This window comes from Thalia democratica, chromosome 6, assembly GCF_965202585.1.
Source record: "Thalia democratica chromosome 6, ktThaDemo2.hap1.1, whole genome shotgun sequence".
Classification (NCBI taxonomy): domain Eukaryota; kingdom Metazoa; phylum Chordata; class Thaliacea; order Salpida; family Salpidae; genus Thalia; species Thalia democratica.
This window is the reverse complement of record NC_139170.1, coordinates 12,280,621-12,286,658: the sequence shown is the minus strand read 5'-3', so window position 1 is coordinate 12,286,658 and position 6,038 is coordinate 12,280,621.

Here is a 6,038-nt window from a genome sequence, read left to right as displayed (position 1 = left end):
TTATTCTTATGTTTAGCTTTAAATAGAATAAGTTCATAGCACAAATGTATAAATCAACTAATTGAAAAAATTGAAAAAAATATATACTAAAACACGAGAAGTATTATAAAGCATCAAATATACTTTTAGTGTATGTTGATTACACAAAGTAAAGAATAAACTATTTACCTTTACCAAATATCTAGCGCCACTTGAACAAACATTTTTGTGCTGTTATCTCTGAATTAGACAAGCGATGTTTCTCTGTTTACATCCAATCACAATTAACTATTAAACTAATACGTTTATTTATTATAAGATGAAAGCTTTCAAAGAACTACTTTAGTTATTTTTAAAAATATTACGACCGCAGTACAACTATAAATATGTAATAAAACTTGCTTCAAAAAACTTAATTCAAGCCTGCTCATCTGTTTTTCTTTAAACTTAATTACGAATGATCAGATACAAACATATTTTTAGTATAACATTTATATTAAATTTAATAAAAAGCTCTAGAATAAAACATTAACTAAGCTACTTTATTTTAGACTTTAAAACAGCCACACTGTAAAAGTTTTAATCTGATGACTTATTGAAAGTTATATTAGTGTTTTTTTCTAATATAAAACTTTACATACTATTATTAAACAAAAAAAAAGTGCTCAAATATTTGGTCCAAGGACCTGGTGTACGAAAAAACCTTTCGGTTATCGTTTAAATACAGTTAAAAGTCATGTCCAGGACAATACATCGTTTTGACATTTGTCGTTTAAAGCTTTACTAAAGTCATTAACTATGAGTTTTATTGTGAAACTTCTTTTGTTCAAGGATTAACAATATATACTTATAGAAAATTCGATACTTTTATATAATTAACTTTTATGCGATAAATTAAATTTCGAACTTATATTATTTTTAGTACATGTTTAAAAAAAAAGAAAAATTGATATTAGTACCTTATTTTAGCGTTTAATTACTATAAAAACTTACGAAACTGATTGTAAGCTCAGTAAAACTTAAGCTAGTAGTTAATAAACAACTAAAACATATTAACTGGGTTTAGCTCTGGATACTTTTTGAAACTTTTAGTAAACTAGTTACATCAAATTTTACGTTATAATAAGTTGTATCAAATCATTTTATTAGTACGTTGATTTTATCTTGATAAGATTTTAATATATAATTTGTTCAATGAAAAATAAGACTCTCAAAATACTTGGTCCTCGGACCTGGGGCACGAAGAACCTTTCGGTTATCGAGTCTCACACCATCTGGATACCTTTTAACGTCTTGTAAACGAAACATGTAATCTTTATTTCATGTGAACGAAACACTTAACTACATAAGTCCATAAAAATATGATAAAGGTTTACATTAAAGTTTAAGAAAGTAAACGTTTGGTAATTATTTTGAAATCATGATTTTTACTTAAACAAAAATTGTCTTTTTCCTTTCTTAATTTAATTTTTAAGTAGTTGGATATAACTTAATAGTTTTTTCTTCTCTTTTTACTGATTTTAACTTGTTTTGGAAGAATTTCAAAAACAGTTAACGAGTAAGCAGTTAATTTAACTAAATTAATAAAAAATTTAAAAAGTATCAAAACTTATATACAAAAATAGAAACACTTAAACTTTACATGTGTTTGTTTAATAGCTTTAAGTATTGTTTTATTCATTTTTAGTTTGTCTAAAATCTAAGTTAATATTTCTAGTATCTCGTACAGTAAACCCTTGCAGTGCATAGTAATATGAGTTAAAATAAATTTACTCTGCTAAACTACCCTAAAAACTAGTATTTGTTTTAGTCGGTATTCTATTTAGAACTTGTAAAAACTCTGTTTTAGAAGCTTTAATTTATATATCATTCGAGACAATTAAACCGTAATAATAGTAGTTTTTCTGAAAGTAAATAAGTATTTCAGAATCTAGTGTGTAAGAAGTCTTTTATTAAATTAAAATGTGTGCACTGTTTATACAAATCTTTGAAACTGACAACTCAAAAAAAAACTTTATTCTGTCGTTTATATATATTAAACAACTGTACTGTTTCTTTTGTTGATCTGTACACTTTGAAATAAATTATTTAAAAATCCTTCCAAGTGGGCTCAGTGAAAATTGATTAAGTTAGTTAAATTTAATTTTATAAGCTATATATATACATATGGTTTGCCACTAGTATTGTTCGAAATTTCTTCCAGATATTTTTAAAGTATAAGTTTTCTTATCTCTTTATACTATCACAAAAAGATTTTTAACACTTTTAAATCACCGAAAAGTTACTGTAACACTTTTTTATGTGTGTTTTGTTCTATTGATAGAGTAAGTCGTACATTATAAATTAATACTGGTACAAATTTTAATTAGACTCACCAAGTTCCTTACCATAAGATTTTTATTAAACCGTAGTATTGATATATAGTACATACAATTAATACTTAATAACGACTTAAAGTTAGTTTTCAAGCTTCAATATGTTTTATAACAAACTAAAACTAACTAGATGCTTTTGATAGAAGTATTTTTCATGTACACTCTTAAAGATGTAAATAAAAATTACCACTTAAAAATTAACAGTAAATTACAAGTATATTTATTTACGTTAAGTTACTTAGACTTTGTGTGAGAATTTTTACTCCATAATACATTTATAGCAGTTTTATATGTTTTTAGGAACGATATTGTGTAGTAACAAAATTTAATTTTTATACGTGTTTTTTTGTACTATTAGCTTGACTTTACAAGATATCTGGTTTAAAGCAACATCAAGTTGAACAATATTGTACTTATTTCTGTAAAAAATCTAATTTAAAACAAAAACTTTAGTGCAATGTGTACATTAGGGTGCTTATAAAAAACGACGACATTTGAGTTGTTTGCAGCTTTTTTTTACATTTGACAAATATCACAAAAACAGCCTATGCAAAATTTGAAACAACTTAAAAAACTTTCATGGACATATTCTAAATTAAAAAAAAAATCTGTAAGCTCAAGAAAACTACCAAAAATTGATAAAAATTACAGAAAATAAACAAGTGTCTCCAACAACAGTTCTTTATTTCGTCTTAAACTCTGCACAATGTGTTTTTGTGATTTTGCGACATGTAAAACTATTTCCAGTTAAAATCTCTAAAGTCCCACACAGTTTGCATTGGGGTAGTTTTCAAAAAATCGAAAAGTGCTAGCATTAAAGTTTTCTTTAAATCATTTAAAATTTTGCAAAGGGTGTGTTTGCGACATTTGCCAGATAAAAAAAACCTGAAAACTCAAACGTCGCTGTTTTTACAAGCACCAAAATGTAAATTTATTAAATATTTTAATATATAAAGTGTTTGTTTCTCTTTATAGATAGGAGTTTATTTATCATTATACTTAAGTACTTAAGTTAACAATTATGAATCATCAATTAATTAACATTGTTAAACATAGATAAGCGCTTTCAATAATTTTTGTAGAAAGTTGTTCAAATGTCCAGGTTTTACCACAAATTTTGACCAAAATTCTGTTTTTTCAAAAAATTCCAAATTTCATTAACTTTCTTTTTTCGCCTAGACTTTCAAAGTCTATGATTTTACAGATTTAATCGCCGCTATGAATATTTTTCAAAGATAAAGTTAACGTTTAAATTGAAGTTTTGTATTTTTACGTAGATGCGTCTTTTTGTTTATATTATATTGAACGACAAAAAAAAAAAGACGCTAAAAATATTTGGTCCTAGGACCTGGTGCACAAAGAACCTTTCGGTTATCGAGTCGCACACCACGGATACCTTTTAACGTCTTATCAAGGACATGTCTTGTTTAATTTCTAGTATTTTTTACAAGTTTATAACTATTACAGCCTTAACAATTTTTTTTAATTTTCAATTCCTTTTGTGTATTCGAATATCTGATTAATTTTGCCCAGATTTTGATAACTTGGTGCAACATTGAAAAATAATGAGCGTATGTAATTTATTTCTTCCGTGTCTACATACATGGTTTATCTACTATAGTTGAACTTTAATATCATGAATATTTTTAGTTGTATAAATTGAGCAAATCAAAGTGGGTAAAAAATATTCTTAGTTTCAGAAACTACTAAAATTTGTTCCAAAGAATTTCTATCAAGTTAATATGACTAATTTTTATGCTTACAAAATTTTTTTTTTTAATATTTATATTATTAATGTTTAGTTAATATGAGTTAAAAGAACTGATATCTTTTCTTTTAGATTGTTTGTTATTTTGTTCTTAATGTTTTTACAAACTTTATTTTCATACAGTTAAAGTAAATAAAAGGTTTGTTACTCGAGGTTTACTATTATTTCTAACCCGCGATCACTTCCAACCTGATAGGTAAAAAATTGTTTAGTTTTTATTCAGGATTTAATTTGAAAAATAACTAATCTTGTCAAAATTTTTCTTACGCTAAAATTTGATTACTCTAACAAAACTAAATGTTTAGATAATTTTATTTAAAATTATTATTAATATTAATTTTATCTTGTTAAATTTTCAATTTTTTTAAATATATTTTGTATCAATCTGCTTAAATAGAACTTTTTTTATCATATAAGATTTTTTAGCGATTATCTTTAAGTCTGCTTTGTAGAGTTGTTAAAGTAAGCTGTAAGTTAGATCTTCTCGTCACTTACGCAGCTAGAATATTTTAACAGTTTTTTTGTAATTTTTATTTCTCGACTTTAAAAGTTAATATTTTGATCAACGTTAATAAACAAAAGAGAGGAGGAACATAAAATAACTTTTTAAAGTTATACGTTTAGAATTTATTTGTTTAGTTGTTCATTTTTCTCTTCTATAAAATGAAGTATATAGAGCAAAACAAGGTTTTATACAACAAAACATTTTTAAAGTTTCAAAAACAATTTTTCACGGTTAATGTTCAAATCTTTTTTTAATGTTTAACTTTCCATGATAAACGAAATCGCACTATTTTAAACAAGTATATTATCAACCATGAAATATTCGTTAACCATATGCGTTATTATTAGTGATGTACCGGACCCACAATTTCGGGTCCGGCCGGATCCGGATTTTTTTTTCAAATTAGAATCCGGCCTGATCCGGATATCAGACAAAAATGGCAATATCCGGCCGGACCCGGATAGTTAGTCCGGTACATCACTAGAATAAACTAGCCTGAGTCAGAATAAGGTTTTTAAAAACTGAAAAAAAAGAACTTGATTCTAATAATAAGTAGAACAGCTAACCACAAGGTTTACAAATTTAGGTGTTATTTACAATTTATATCTGAAATCAAGTTCTTGAACAAAATACACTAGAAAATTACAAAATATTGAAAACTGGATCTGCTTAAACTCATTCAAAATCTAAAAGAAAACTAGCCTGAGTTTTTATAAAAAACTAAACTAGCCTGAGGCAGTCCAAAATTTTCTAAAATTCCCAAAAATTTTCAAACTAGCAGGGTTGCCACTGTTTAAGTCAATAAAACTAGCTAGAGTGAGTATAAACAAGCCTCAGTCAGAATGAGGTTTTTAAAAACTGAAAAAATTACTTTAATCTAATAATCAGTAGAACATCTAGCAAATGTTGGCAATTTGGTAGTAAAGTTGTGGTCTGATTGTGGTACACTTAACTTATTAGTACTACCCATCATATTTAAATCCTACCTTATTTAACTAATATGTAACAAATACTAATTTCTAACTGAGACTACTTTCTATAATCAGACACGACTGTTTTGAGTGATGAATCTTTTATATAAAACACAACAAGAAATACTAGCATATACAAACTTATTAATTACTTTGGTAACACTTTCAAAACTGGAAGCTATTTAAATCTATATCAAAAGACTTAAAACAATAAACAAAAAATTAAATAAAACTATTAGTAAACAAGAAACTGTAAAATTTTAAATAAACTATTAAACCATAAACCTGGCTTAAATATTTAAACAATTAAACATCTGTTGAAATATTCACTTTTAAAACAAAACACTACTTACAATAAGCATTCACAAAAACGTTCAAGATATATTGTTGCTTCAAGCTACATACCAAACTAACAAACTGCTTACATATAAACTACCTGT